The sequence below is a fragment of the Pezoporus occidentalis genome, unplaced genomic scaffold, assembly GCF_034315485.1.
Source record: "Pezoporus occidentalis ecotype Australia unplaced genomic scaffold, CSIRO_AGI_Poc_V1 ctg8, whole genome shotgun sequence".
In the NCBI taxonomy this organism is placed as follows: Eukaryota; Metazoa; Chordata; class Aves; order Psittaciformes; family Psittacidae; genus Pezoporus; species Pezoporus occidentalis.
In genome coordinates, this window is record NW_026916158.1 from 10553257 (window position 1) to 10569372 (window position 16116).

The 16116-nt window shown below is 36.7% G+C and overlaps 1 protein-coding gene across 8 annotated transcripts in view; it reads left to right on the top strand.

Annotated features, from left to right (window-relative positions):
• NAALADL2 (N-acetylated alpha-linked acidic dipeptidase like 2) overlaps window positions 1-16116 on the top strand; it is a 489547-nt gene that overhangs the window by 104704 nt on the left and 368727 nt on the right. For 5 of the 8 annotated variants that reach the window (XM_062603417.1, XM_062603416.1, XM_062603415.1 and 2 more), the window contains one exon: window positions 4391-4469. The exons of 2 other annotated variants lie outside the window; for them this stretch is intronic. The gene's annotated coding sequence lies outside the window, so the exon portion shown is untranslated. Of the gene's footprint in view, window positions 1-4390; window positions 4470-9884; window positions 10075-16116 lie in introns of those variants that run through there. One more of the 8 variants, XM_062603418.1, reaches the window with a different exon arrangement.

Consider the following 16116-nt stretch of genomic DNA (forward strand, 5'->3'; position numbering starts at 1 on the left):
GATGTACACTGCAGAGCTGCGTGATCCGTCAGTGAGGTGAGGTGCTGGTAGCAGGGTTTTACTAGAAGAGAAGTTTTCAAAGTCATTGGACCACAAATAACGACATTAGTTTCAATTAGTACTTACTCTGCGTGTAACAGTGTGTACTGTGTCTTGGAGTGATACAGTCTCTCTGCAGGAGGTGGAGCTGTGCATCTGGTAGTGGGGACTTTGCACTTGGAAGGCTTTAAGCTCCAATGTTTTAACACTTTCCGTCCATTCAAGGAGTTGTGTTTTAGTTTATCTCTTTAAAGAACCAAGTATAAAAGCCTGTAGCTGTGTTGCTTAATCCTAGTCCCTTGTAGAGGTAAGGTGTCCTTGCTTACTGCGTAGCCCGCTGTTGCACTCCAGACTCTATTGACTTTGCAGCCGATGGTCTTCTCATGCTGCAGACCCTTCTTCATCTCCGAGTTTATACATAGTGATCTCTTCCACATGTCAGGATGCGTGGCTCTGTTCTCTACAGTGGTAAGATTGGAAGATGACTGTAACTCCTATTTCTTTTCATCAGCCTTTTAAAAGAATATTTTGTTTACTGCTTATTGTGTCCCCACATAACTTGTCAGATGTCTTAAGTTTGTATACTAATACTGCAGTATAAGGCAGCATAAGTAATTATAAGGTGGTGACAATAGAAATAGTTTCTGTAGATTGTCCTTAAGAACCTGCAGACCTGAAATACTCATGTACCCTTAATTCCTGATTGGGGCATGCCAAGCCCATCAAAGTAGCCCTCTGCTGCTTTATTCTGTGTGTATTTATTTATTAGTAATGTGAATACTGACATCTCACATGGAAGAACTGTAAGGAGAACAATGTTTTTTACTCAGCTTCCTGCCCAACATCTTACTCAGAAGGACAGTTTAGCTTTTGCTGTTTATTACTTCTCCTGTTACTCTGAATCGTGATGTGTTTCTTTTTATATTGTGCTTGCTGACTGTTTTCTGACTAATGTATCTTGATATTTGCTACTTGAAGTGCCATACAGAGAAGCTGTCATCACCAGCTGTGTAGAAGACAACTGAGAAAACCATCAATAAGTACTTAGAAGCAAATGAAAATGTCTCTGCTGCCTTACTGAATTTGACTTTTACTGTTTTTTGCCATTCTTCTTCCTTGGCTCAACATGCTTAAATACTCTGAGATAAGCAAGTTGGTGGCTGCTTCTTGCATGATCTCCAAGTGCATAGGCCTGTGCCCAGTTTCCTGTGATGCAGAAATAAGTCTGTTGATTACATTTCTCTTGCCTTTCTGAAGCTTTTGGTCTTCAGGGTCTATGAAGATTTAAGTCATATGAGGATAGGTTACTTCTTTGTGTCTAAACATTTTGGATTGAAAATAAACATTCAGCCTGTACCAAGAATAATTCACTGTTCTGTTAAGAAGGAAGAATAGGAAGTAAGCTATTACCACACAAAATTTCACAGCAATTTTCTTTTGCAGAAGCTTAAATTCTGAGTAGAGAGGTTGTCAATTAGCGTGCAGACTTTTTTAATTGGCTGTAATAAAAAGCTAATTGGTGTTTTGCTTAAAGAGTGAATTAAGAAAGTGTTGCTATAGAAACTTTGCATGTGTATAGTGCTGCTCTACATAACAGTGAATATAATAGTCTAATGACCTTTCTGAGCCAGCTGTATAGTCAAGGAAAAAGTGTGAAATTTAGACTTGCTGAAGTGATCATTAAGGAGTTTGTGACTTCGCCCATTTCATTGCCTGAAAGTGTGTGTGGCATTGTCTTGTTGAATGTTTCTCTTGACTCATGTCAAACTGTATAATAAAGGCTGGTGTCAGGAGACCTGAACTTCTGTAAAATCCAAGTGCTCCAATTTTAAAAGTGTAAACAAATCTGTAATCTGTCAAGCATAAAATGTACTACTGGGGAAATTTTATTTTCATAATCTGAGAAAATGTGATGATGGATCGTAAGTGACAACATCTAATCTGTTAGCTGTTGTATTCCTCCCTCCTCTCCCTACCTTCTCTACCCATTGCATTCTGAAACTCATGCAAAATGCAAGAATTATAATTCTAAGTCAGATGGGATTTCTGCTCTAATTTGCAGTGTTCTCTCCCAGCAAAAATATTTATCTTTCAAATAAAAACTTTGCTGAGGAGAGAATAATTTCTTCAGGTTTTGTGACCAGGAATTTTTTCCTTGAGTTAATGCTTGCCTGCCTAAATTGCTTCAGTGTCATTATCTGTACTTTTGCTAGTTGCTTAGAAGATAAAGGTACAGGGGGCATGGACATGAAGTATATATGAACATAGTCAACCCTGCACAGGAAGGTTGTCAGTTATGAAGAAGGTGTGTCTACATGGTAAAGGGGAAAACTGAAACAAAACCTTTAGTTCCTAGTCCTGAATCTCATTACTCTGTAAATGGACAAATCACATTGTCCCCTCTTTAACTGCATATCTAGAAGACGCAGGGCTGTAAGATTCTGCAGGTATGAGTGATAGTGACAGCAAAACCTTAAAATGTTCTCCATGTTTTAAATAATGCTGTGACTAAACGCAAAAGACTGGAGAAAACTATAACCTGATGACAGTTCACTGTGTTCTTTTTTCTCTGGTTTTCGATTAGACTTAAAAAAAACAAAACATTCTCTGTCTTAAATTTGCCCTTGCAGTTGTTCTTCAGCCTCGTACAACACAAAAAACTTTGATTAGTTTATATTTAGTTTGACTAGATTTGATTCCCCCCCCCCCCCCCCCCGCTTGGAAGAAATCCAAGGTTCTTCTAAGTGGGCAGCTTTGGGAGAATCTCTCAGAATTCTCTGGAATTGTAAAGTTGTCTTCTTTCTGTAGTTCTGAATCTTGACTGAGTAGTATCATTAGTAGCAGCTTTTTTTCTTTGTTACATGTATGCGTAAGACCTATTAGTTTTCATGCCCTTTTGAAATGCTTTCCTCACATATGCCGTGTCTACTACTAATGTCCAAACCTGAAGTCCCATGAGTTGCATGGCATGTGGCTATCTCTAGAGCTTAATAGAAAGCTGGATTTGATCTCACAGTTCATCTTTTGAGCAGTATAACTGTAAGACAGATAAAGTGTTCTAACGTGAAGCTTTTATCTGCGACCTGTGAGCAAATAAGTCTTTTTCTGGTCCAGGGGAAGAACTGATTTTTTCTTTTTTTTCCCTTTTATCCCCCCTCCGTATTATCTTGTTCACTAAAACCGTAACTGAAATGTGTGCTAGCATGGGCTTCTATAATTTAAATGTGTTGTTTTGCAGAAAAGTAGAATTCTATTGTATTTATGACTCAAGGAAATGTGCTTTTTGGAACTGGGTTAAGTCCATCCTTACTTCATTTTAAATTTTTGATGCCTTGCTGCAGTCCATTTTCATCTGTCTTAGTGAAAATGGGACCAGGTCTTTGAAGGGCAAAGCGTGAATCCACTTTAGGGCTAGTATTTTCATCCTATTTTTACATGACTGTACATGGCTCTGAGCATCCTGATGTAATGTTGATGTAATTCCTGCTTTAAATGGGCTGTTGAACCAGGTGATGACTTAGTGTTCTCCTAGCCCAAATTGCTTCATGCATCTCTGACAGAGTTCAAATCTACAAAGATAAGGGGACTCTCTCCCTATTGTTCTTCTGTTTTTGTGAACTGTGACTCTGCAGGATTACCTTGAAGGCAATTACAGTAACAGCTGAAGCATGAATAGTTAAAGTACCATCAGTTGTGTTGTTTTTTTTTTTTTTTTTTTTTTTTTTTTTTAAGATGCTTCATCTCCTGATGATTAATTCAAACATGGCTTTTAAATTTTTCTTCCCAGCTTTTATTCTTCTGATTATTGAAAGGATAACTTTGATCAGATCTTTGAATGCATACCTAAGAAAAGATGTAAAAGTTCATCTCCCATCTGAAGCCTGTCCATCTTCCAGCTGCTCTTTCCCACCTTCTTAATCTGCACAAGGGGAAGCCAGTTTTTAAGTGGCTGCTGCAGCCATTATGTTGGCTCAGTAAAATTTATATGAAAGCCTAGTGTCTGAGAGATGGGCACTGCTCTCCTGCTACTTCAGTGCATTTTTTTTATTTTTTTTATTGGGATTACTGCTGCTTGAGGTCCTGTAAAATGAAGTGGGGCAGTGGAATAGCTTGGTGAGTTCCACATTGTGGGTGTCTATGGAACAGCTTGGAAAAGAAACCACCTTCACTTTATTTCTTTAAATGTGAAAAATACTTCATAAGTACCAGTATATTTAAGAACATGTTCTACTTTGCTGCTGTGTTAGGAAAGTGTCTTGTACTTAATATTTACAGGTTACATCATTGAAAATGATTAGTTTTCTGTTTCAGTGACTGGTGTTATAAAATATGATGTGTTCCTTTTTTTCAGAGTGTTAATGTTGAGGCCAGATTGAAAATATGTCTTCGTGAAAAAGTCTTGAAAAAACTGATCCCACTTTGGCTGTAAGGTAAATGAAAAAAATGTATCAAACACCTGTTTTAACATCAGAATTGTTCTGTTTGAAAGAAATGTGAGGATATGATGTGCTCAGAACAAAGAAAGTATGCATTTTAAGGAGTTAAGCTGCAAAACTTTGTTTTGTCAAAATATAAACATGAATTTGGGGTAGGCTTCAGTAATAAAACAAAAAGTCAGTAGCATGAATGCTTATGTGTCTTACAGTACTGCCTTGGCAAGTGTCTGTTTTTGTCTAAAAATGTAATATGCATATGAAGGAGAGATCACTATAATTGAATGGAAAATATGAAATTATGAAGGCAGCAAAGTATAAATAATTAAAAATCAGGTTGCAACTCTGGCTTCTGTATTTCATGAGCTCAGTTGCAAACAAAATTGCTAGAATGAGGATTCACATTTTTGTTCATTTTAATTTTACTGTCATGGTACCATACTCCTGGTATAGAGAGTAAGGCAGTGAAAATGACTAAGGGGTAATTAAATATCTGTAGGAAAGTAAGAGCCAAATGAGAGACTAATTTTCAGCACTCTATAGCTTTCATTATATATGTATGCTTTGATTTCTCATGTATATGGAAGGTGTATCCTCTAACACTGCATTATTTAGTATTTCTCCTCCTGAATTGTTTAACTTGCTGTGTTATGTGGTAGGATGCAGGAAGCTTGTTTTATTTGTAAAATTATTGCGGAAATAATTCTTTTAATAACTTTACGGACAGTTAATTACTTGTGACTTTAGTTAAATATTCTCAATCTCCACTAAATGTCATGGCTATGCCTCATTTGACTGTTTAGTAAGTTTTGTTTGTTCACTGAAATCAATGAAAATGGGTAATTTTCAGTGTTTGAAGCTTTTTGGATCTATTTGCCCTGCTGTGTGTGTAGATGAATTGGTCAGTGAGATTGCTGTACTCAAAAACCATTACTTTCAAGTGAAACTTTCTTCATATTTAACCAATGCTATTAGACAGAAGCCATATGCTACTTCATATCACTAGTATAAGGGGTTGTGATACTGGATTTGCCATAAAACCAAGCTCCAGACAGCCGGGCCTTCAGTGAGCCTGCCCAGCTGCCAGTGGGGTAGGACAGCAACCCACACCAGGATAAGAGTTTTGCTTTGTTTTATAATTTTGTCCTACTTAATGACACTCTATCACAGGCTTGGTTGTATCCCCTTTCAGGTGGGATTATAATCCTTCTCTTAGGGCTTAATGAGAATTGGAAGTTTTCTTTAAGGATTATGGAGTTATTTAAATAATTTGCTATTAATAATTTTCTGATTTGAACAATATTTAAATACAGATGTTCCTGTGGTAAGGCTCCAGTTAAGTGTATATTTAAACTTAATATTTGAGATATTTGGGAAATACCCAACGACTCACAGGCAGTGAGAATGTCTTATTCTTTGCAAGTATTTAACACATCTAAATTACTGTCATGGTACTGGTAAAGTGTTAATGAAATGAAGCTTTAGTAAAGTTACAGATGACAGGCTTGCAATGAAGAAGTTATGTAACTTTAGAATTTGTAAAAAACAGCCTAACAGAATTTAGACAGTCACAATAAATAAAAAAAGCAAAATTGCATTTCCCAGTAGTTCGGAGAAGTAGCTCTGTCTGGCCAGGATAGCCGTTTCCACTCTATACTTCAAATATTTCCCATAAGCACAATGAACAGATAACTTGGCACAATAGATGGAGAGCTGTGCTTATGGAGAGGCTGCTGTCCATGAAGATGGGATCTCTCCCAGTGCCCTCTGGGCCATGCGGTTGCAGCAAGAATGGTTTCAGATTCTCATGCTGTGTCTGTGCTGTTTGGTAATACCAAACAAATTCAACAATTCCTTTAGTCTCGCATCAAAAGAAAATATTTAAGAAATCTGTCAGTGTAGAGATTGATCAATAGTGCATTTGCCTAAGTAGCAAATAGGTGTGACTGTGTGTTATACTGAAGTGATTATAAATGGGCCAGCTAAAATACTTTTTCTTGTGCTATCTACTTTGGGTGCAAATTACAGAAGTTTCATCTGAAAATGAGAGGAGGATCTTCAATTTTGACCTGTGTGGATGCAACCAGAAGAAAGTTTTGTGAAACATGAGTCTGTAAAAATGGTTTTGTTCTCTGAGGAGCAAACAGTAGAGGTTAGGGTATTTCCTTCCATGCTGTAGAATTGTCTCTGTCATCTAGTTTTTTGACATCAAGAGTTGTTTCTGTGTTTTACATATGCTTTGCTAAATTTCATTCATTTTCATGTCTTGTTTCATGAAGTATATAACAAAATACCCAGGAGCCTTGTTAAGGAATTGTGGGAGAGTGGTCTTCCTAGGTGATAGCACTGATTCTTCTCTTATCAATTCTTCATGTCAAATGTAATTGCGTTGTGGTGTGTGTTTTCTCCTTTGGTAGTTGCTATATACAGACCATGGAAAAATTGAAAACTGGAGCAACTGATGTGGTTGTCCTGTCTGGAGGCAATAGGCCTTCCTTGGTATAATTACTTCTGTGTGTTCTGTAGCTGCACTTAAAACAAAGCAAAAGCCTCCAATCTTGAAGATTCTGGTGATGGAAAAGCTCTAATGATTCTTGAAAAACTGCCCAACAGATTACACTGCTAGAAAACATTTGCCTTTTTTATTTCTTGAATATATCTGAATCAGCTTGAAGCATTGAAAATAGCACTACTTTTTCTTTCTTTCTGCTCACCAGCACAAGCTTATGTTATCACACTTCTGATCCTGGCTTTGTTATTTTGACTGCTAGTTAGTTGCACCCCAACTTTGAATTAAATATCGGACTAAGCTCTCTTAGCCTTTGTAAGGATGTTCTCCAGACTTGTTCAAGGTCTCTGTCCTAATAATCGCTAGCCAAGCACCTTCTCCAGTGATGGTTAACAGACCTGAAAACATGTTCACATGCCGGTCTCAAAAATAAAAAAGGATAGAGAGACAGTGCAACTTCTCTGTTCTCTGCTCAAGAGAAATCTCTGCACAGCATTATGCTGGGAATCTTGTGTTTCCCTGTTGTAGGATTGTGGGGTTTGCAATGTTCAGTGGTTTTTAGTGCTTTGCAGTAAATTTTCCAACATTTTAATAGTTCACTTGAGGAGTTCTAGTAAACTTCAGTCTCAAGGAAACTAGCAAGATTCTGAAGTACCAAGAATGTGTAACAGGCTTGTTTGATGGTAGCATTAAGTTGATACAAGTATGAACTTCTGCTGAAAGAACTTTATCTTCCCCTTTGTAGGAAGCCGTGGCCCTGCCACTTCCCCTGTGACACCATTGATAGTTGGGCTGCAATGTGAGGAGCTGGATGAGAATTGCTCTGCCTGAAGCAAACCTGTGGCTGGGGGTGGGGAAAGAGTTTTCATCTTCATTTGCATTGTCTAGCTATGCTTATGGCTGTGTGACTTACCTACTAGTACCTCTGAGTGGGTGTTAACCTGTGCCTTGGTGATGGCAGGCAGGGAAACTGCTGCATTGGAGGTGGTGCATATTTTTGTTGATATTGAGGACAGTGGATCACTACCTCCAGTAGTTGAAGTTTTGCTTTATTTCCATGGAATACTTTGAAGATAACACATTTCTACTTCTGAGATCAATTGATTTTTATTTATCTTGACAAGTTTTAGAACAGCATTTCCTCACGTCAAATGCCATTCTTCTGGAGTTAAAAAGCTGTCATCTGTGTATAAATTCAAAGGACACTTCAATACTGTCAGTAGATCATCACTGCTTAATAATAGGCATTTTAGAAGATTTCTATTAATGTCAACTTTTAACGGAGTCCTCTTACTAAAAGAACTATACCTTGTAATCATGCTGTATCTTTCACTACAAAGCAGTTATATGAATTGTGTGAATTGGCTAAAATCTATGAGCTATTAAAACTCAGAATGTTATTCTGATCAGAAAGAAAGTCATCTTGTTTAACTTCCCCCTCCCCTTCATAAATCTGTGAGAGTGGGAGCTTGTGTGAGGGAGAAAAGGAGCCTGATGGTAGTTAATGGCTAATGAATACAGCTGAGGATACAGGGATGGTTGCCTGGCAACGTGGGGACGGTGGGCTAAGGTCCCTTGTCAGCGCAGAGGAGCTGAGAATTGGCTCATCTCTTCAGCTTATAAAGACTGACTTTGGCATTTTTGCATACTTTATTCTCAACAGGTATCATAGCTGGGCTAGGTTTGTATATTACATGTTTTGTGTCTATGTATTTCATTCTTTGAAACAGAAACGCAAGAATTGAATCAAATCAAGCATTTTAGTTAAAAGAACGGAGCATACTGTGAATTCTGTCCCATGCAGTTGTTATGCTTTCAAGATGATAGCCATATTTCTAAAGAGACTTGGCTGAATTGCAAGCTGTTAGATCTAATTTCAGGTGAAGCTATGTTTTCTTAGTCTGAGAGCCCTCTGAAAATGACCATCAGTACATTCAGTGCTGAAAGCTGGGGTTTGTGTTACAATTGAAACCTTGAGAAGAGCCCTTTTGTTTTGTTTTGGGTTTGTTGTTTTGTTTTTGTTTTTTTTTTTTTTGCACGTGTGTGGTTGAAACACAGTTATGAAGTGGCACATCTACTTTGTTTCCTGTCTTAGAATGGAATAATACCAGGCTGCAAACAAAGTGTGTAAAGTGAGCAGTATGACAGACTTGACCTTGTAAAAGTTGTTCTTACAAGAGTTCAAATGAATTTTGGATATGGATGTCAGTGTGAGCTGTATACAGATCTATCTTTCTGCTGCAGTATAGTTGTGAATATTTGGTACTTCGTTAGGGAGATTGGGGGGATGGCCTTTGTTAGTTTGGTGTTCTCAGGAAGGGCTTCGTAGAAAAGTAGGTGGATGTTAGCACGTTAAGATGGTTATGATTAAGTGAACCTTGAACGAGCAACTTTTTTCTTTTCTATGGAGGTAATTATTAAGGAAGAAGTTGCAACTGGCTTGCAGACCCAGGTTTCACAGTCTAGTGGGGTGTGTAGTTCTGATATTGCCAGAGGACACAATTTTCTTAGCACTTTTTGCTCTCAAGATCAACTTTGATGCCTAATGATAATGCCAAAGCTGTAGGAACAGGTTGGGTTCTTGTTTTGACTTGTTGGACAGGAGATCTACCTGTCCATTTTGTGCCTGTTTCTTCTACAGGGGAGAAACATGGTTAATGTGTATACATCTGCCATTCTGTTACCTTGAGGATTCTTAAAAGAAAGAAATCATCTCCTCCTGCTAGTAAGAGCAGTTATCATATGCAAAATGGTCACTTCCATTTTTTCTTGTTGGGTTCAGTGTTTTTTGTTGATGGTTGTTGTTAAGGCTGAAACTTTTTTAGAGCATTTGGCACAGCTGTCAAAATAGAGAGTGTTTGTACGGAAATGTTTTGATGGAAGCTGCAAAGAAATCCATTATGTTTTCTGGAAACTTTGTAATTATCAAACTTTGAATAATCTAGGTGAAAATTAGTGCTTTCATGTAACTTATTTTTTTTCTGAACAGTCTATTCTCTCTGTCCCCATGTAAATGCAGAGGCAAAATAACAGCAGCCAACTGCATAGAGTTACTTCCTTGTAACTGGAGATACTCTGAAAAACAGTTGAAAGGTTTGAAATGTTTCATTTTATATAGTTGAAGCCTTAAGGCAGTTGTCATTAACAGGATGGTCTTTCTCCATTCATGTTGTAAGCTGTAGCTTCTGACTTACTATTTATTGTTTTAATGGTTTATACTTATATTACAAGCCTTAAGTTTGCTACAGGGTATTGAGAAATGTTTTGTAGCTTATTATGATTCATGGGAAAGTTTGGATAAACTGCTCAGGCCTGTATTTCATGGTAACTTGTATTCCAAAGGGCAGCTTTGGTCCTTAAGTAAGATTGCTCTTTCCCAGCAACTGCATGTTTAAGGGTCTGCTATTACAGTATAACTTAAACATATCCACCATGACTAAAGGAACTGCATACTGAACTACTATTACAGAAACTTTGTATCCAAGTATTTGAAGTTGGACTTTAATCTACTATGTTGTTGAATGAAAAGATTACAAATTTAAGATTTATGAATCTGTGTACATGTCCAAGATCTCTGAATTGTTGGCCGTTTACTCCCCTAAAATTACTAGGGGAGTAATTAGACTCCTAGATTCATAGATTTTTAGACTTTAAGACAGCAAAGTACCTTAAAATTATTATAATTGAATGAAGACAATAAGTAAGGATCAATAAGATTAAAAAAAAAATAATATTGCTATTTCTTTGTCTGTACAATGCAGTGCTGTTAAAAAAAAGTCTGGCCAACTTCTGTGATGTTACCAGAAATGATCTTTTATTTAAAACCAAATTATATCATTTTATACTTTAAGTAAACGTTGGACAGGTTTTGTAGCTGTAAGGAATGCAAGTGGAATATATTAAATGTTTTCAGCATTCTGTTGGAATACCTGCTGGTATCTTACAAAATTTCAGTACTACTAAACTATTAAGACACTGGTTACATTGGAACCAGTGTAAAAAAACACATAAAAAAAACCCCTTAAACTATGTAAATTGTATTTTAGAATGATGCTTTCAGTCAGCCAATTTTGACTTTTCAAACCTGTTTTTTGCATGGATTTTCTTTAATTTTCATCTACTGCCTCATACTGTAGTAATTTCTGTTGGGCTTTTGCTTTTCTTATGGCACTGAAACATAAAGTCATAGAAAAATTAATGCAGAACAGGCGAAGTAAAGATTTTGGCTTTTTTTGTTTTTTTGTTTCTGTTTTTTTGTTTTTGTGTTTCAAGCACTGCTTGAAAGTGAAATTCTGATTCCTTTTCCTAATTATGGACACAGAATTAACTTCTCATCCCTCATTTTGGCTTCTGTGGTATTTTGTTTACCTTACATAATACTCTGAAATAGGAAAGCATTTTATTGATTAAATAATATGAAACAAGTGCATGGTGTGTAAGCGAGGAAAAAGGGGCAGGTTAATGTATTTTAGGTCTCATTTATTATGTTGCTTATGTATTAAAATAAAAATGTGAAAATATATTAAGCAGCGCAATAGCTGCATACTAGTAAATATAAAGCCAACAGCTGTGTTTTCGAAGAGTGCACCACCACTACTGGAATTGGGAAAAATAATACTTTACTGCAGATTTGAGGAGAAATGGAAAACAATGCTAATACTAATCTATATTCCCCATTCCTTCCCCTCCCTCCTTCCCCCCCCCACTTGTGGAGAGTAAGATTTTGCTGCCTTTAGTCTCTCAGGAGGAATACAGCTCATTTAATAGGGTATTGTGTAGACAATTAGGAGATGCAAACAACAATGAAAAGTGTTATTCCATACTAGAAATGCTTTATATAAGTAGATACTTGTAGTAAATAGTTAAACTAACTAGTCTGGAAAAAAAGGAAGAATGTATTCAGTCTGAAACACAATTCAGATGTGATGTGTGTGCCCTGCTGCCAAAGAGGATGTTCTAGGATGGGATCTGAGCCTCAGTCCCATCAAGTGAGGTAATTTTATACCATAGTATTGCTTCTCTATAAGATATACATACATACATATATCTTTATATATAGATATATGTATCTAACAGCTCTTCTGTTGGAACAGTCTTTAGTGATAGAAGATTTACACTGAAGATTCTTCCTGGCTCTTTTATATTTGCTGGGGTAGAAGATGCGTCAGAATCCAAGTCTTCATTGGCTTGAAAATCTATCTCCATATTAAATTGCTGTATTCTATACAGTATATTTGTTATAAAAGCTTACATGTGTGGTAGGAGTGCAAGCTGACCTACTTAAACCACAACTCTTCCCAGCTGTGCTTTCTCTTAAAAGGCTAAAGCAACGATAAAATAGTGAGATTTTTTTTTTTTTTTTTTTTTTTAAAGCTGATCAGCTTTTGATTCCCTATTTCAAGTTTTTAGGCTGTGCTTCCAAATATGAACTTAGAATAGTAAGATTTACTGCTTGTGCAAGATGGAGTTCAGTATTAGTTAGCATTTACAGCATTAGCTCTCTTGCTGACAAATATTAGAAAACCATTTCTCATTCCCTCACTGTTTTGCTCTCCTTTTTTAAAGGTACTTACTTTCATCATCCAATTTATCCTTTGCTTTCAATTATAACTTCAAGATTAATTAAAAGTAGGAGTGGTAGAAATAAATTGTGTAGAGGTTTTTAAGGAAAACAGTAAACATATGTAAAAAGTACTTGTTAATTCCACTGCTTTTATAAATAGTCATGTGGGTTGAAGGGCAGTGGAATTGTTACCCTTTTTACTACATTTACATACTCTACATTACTATCATTTGCAGGTCCAGATTATGAAGTATCATCTTCTGTGCATTGTATCTTTATACTCACTTGCATAATTTTATTTTGTTTAATACCAAAAAAACCAAATTCAAAGGGAAAAAAGAAGCTAATTCTTCTTTCTTTCTTCTACAAACTGACTTCATAGTAATGTGTCTATAGCTTTGTTTTCTGTACACTCATCTTTCAGCTGTTGAAGGCAGCTTGAGTTATTTTCTGCAGACTCATCTATATTTTCATTAAATAGAAAGTAAAAGCACTAGAAGTGAATCAGGAGGCCATTGCTGATTTAATTGCTAACATTTGTTTGGGGTTTGGTTGCTAAAGCCGTATGAATGCCGAGGAGCAGGAACTGATTAGTAAAAGATATTTAAAGAAGCTTCAGAAAGGACATTTTGACAAAGCACTTTTTTTCTGTGAAGGGAAAAATACCTCTGTTGGGGAAAGCTGTCAAAGTGCTCTTGTTTCAGCTTTCCAGATCAGGACTTTGAGAGTGGAGAGATGCTGAGTTCTGTTATGGTCATAAAGCTAGCAAATGGGGTCACAAATTGAACTGTAGTCATTTGTCAATCATGTCAGGACTTACAGGTCTTGGGGAGAAAACACTTATCCATAATTCAGGTATTGTGAAAAGTAATGTATGCATTGTTAACAAAACAAAAATAATGAAAACTCCATGGATGTTTTGAACCCTCTTTTCTTGTGCATACTAAGATATTCCCTTGGCATGTTATTTTCTCACTCAGCAGGCGATCAGGGAAAGCTTGAGCTACTTGATAGTCATTTTGCTGGTTGCACTTTCGAAAAAGGAGACTGTTCCTCTGTACAGCCATCATCAAACAAAGTGGCCAAGAGGGAAAAAACCCTGTTCAGTCTGGAACACCTAAATCTTACTTCTGTCCAGTCCCCATCAGCATGTTGCAGGTTACAGTGGTGTTTTGGAGCCTTTTCTGGTCTTTAAAAAAAAAAAAAAATCCTTAGCAAAACCCTGAAAGTATTTCTGAGCCAAAGAAACTTGATCTATGGAATACTTGTTAAAACTAGATCATTTCACCATGAAAATAGTTGTTTCAATGGAGTGATATTTTTCTGGCAGCAAATAGTTTTCTGACAAAAAGTTGTATGAGCTGTAATTAGTGCTTAGAAATAAGTGAGAACAAATACACTTTGTTTCCCTCTAAGATCCAAATTGGTGATGTTTTGCATCTCTACGGAGTTTTATACCACAGCCTTCTTGTAACTGGTGAAACTAGACTTGGAAATAAAACTCAGATAAGAGGAATAAAAATCTCATTGATGACGGAGCAAGTCTTTCTTGGGTTTTGCTCACTGCTCAGCTCTGTACACTGCTTCTGCCTATTGGCACTCAGTCACTCTTGTTTTTAGTGCAACATTTGCATAAACATTGAAAACCTGTTTCACTGTGGATTTTGAGACTGGTTATCCTTGCTTTTGTACTTAATCAGTTTTAATTGTGGAAGAAGAGATTTTTTTTGTCTTCCATCTCCTATTTTAATTGAGGTTGTGGGCTTAACAACTGCTTGTAATTTGGAGGTTAACCAAATAGTGCTGTTCCTTTTACTGTACCATTTTCCATGGAACAAATAAAATAGCTATGTTGCTCTTAAAAAAGACAAAGAAACAAATCACCACCACCGCCAAAAAAAAGCCTGCAAACACCAGCAGTATAAAAACCTGAACATCTGTGAGGGAGATGGGATTGGCACTGTCCCTTTTCTCCTTTCAATCCCACCATTGCTGAAGGTGAAATATTTGTTGTTTTTTCTTGTGAAAAATGTCTGTAGTGCCAGACAGGTAGTTACTACAAGAGACCTTGTGGACTGCTTCTTTCCTGTCATACCCTTTAAAGCACTTGGTTATCAAGTTTTATAGCAAGTTTTCATAGAGACTGGATCAGAGAGTAACCTTAGCAATTTGAACTCTGCACATTCCCAGTGCTTACATTTCAGTTCTAGATATGATTTGTGTTATTTATTCAATTTCACATCTAGTAAATGTGCCTCATTATTTGTGTTTCTGAAACATTGAAATTATATTGTTTAGGAACACACACCCCACACCCTCCTTCCCCCATGTCTTTCTATTACATTTGTAGAATATGTAGCATATGTCTGGGAGTTTGAAACACGTTACCAATAATGAAGGACAGCAGATGTGTTAGCTGTTGATGATATTACTTTGCATTAATTCTATATAATACCTAGATTCTTGAGTAGAAATGACAGTCGTGAAAGCAATTTGGCCAGCACTTACAGGAAACATTTGCTTTTCTGAAGGCTTTCAGTTGTGAGGTTTGCAGAGTTTAAAGAACATGTGACAATATAGAATCATAGAATCCCAGGTTAGAAGAGACCTCAAGGATCATCTGTTCCAACCTTTCTTGGCAAAGTGTGGTCTAAATTTGATGGTCCAGCTCCCTGTCCAGACATATCTTAAAAGTGTCCAACACTGAGGAAACCACCACTTCCCTGGGGGGATTATTCCAATGGCTGATTGTTCTCATTGTGAAAAATTTTCCTTATTAAAAGGTCTGACTATGATAAGACTGCACAAGAGTGCAGTCAGAAGTCCCTGGGAGTAACTTGTACCCATTAACCCCTCATCTTCTCCATTTGGCTCCTTCTAAAAAGAGAGTCTCTGTCTTCTTTCATATCCTCTGGCAACCCTTATCATTGTTGGGGGAGAGTGCTTTGTTTCTAATGACATAGAGTTTAGGCTTAAAGTCATCCATGACATTGGCAGTATGATTCAGTGATCTGTTTGGCATGGCTGTATGTGCAGTATAAGATCTAGCTTTTCTCTTTTGTAGCCCTGATTGCTATCATAATAAAATCATATTTCTGTTCATTGTCTGTTAAATGCACTCCTTAGAATTGACAAATATTGTAGTTGCTGTACTGTACATAAAAAGAATAACTGTATCCTTTCTTATGGGAGTAGAACAAACCCACTACGTTTTCACATTTGTGTCTTTCTAGAGAGAGTGACTGAATTAAAGAGTTCCTCCTTTGGAAATCACTCTTTTTAAATCATTGCACACAAGTAAGCACAACGAACAGTTTTGAGAGAACAAAAGCACAACCTAGCCATTTCTCACTGTCAGTCATTGTTGGAAGAGGAAATATGAAAAAATCTTGAGCTTCAGTCCTTTTTGGGCTATTCCCACTTGTAGGCTTAATATCAAAGGAGGAAGTATTTTCAGTAGTATCACTGTCATCTCTTGAATTCTTAAAAATATTTAAGAGTTAACAGAAGATGGTGTGATAAAATGCTAAAACGTAAACTATAAAATACTTGAGTAGGTGCTAAAAGCCCCA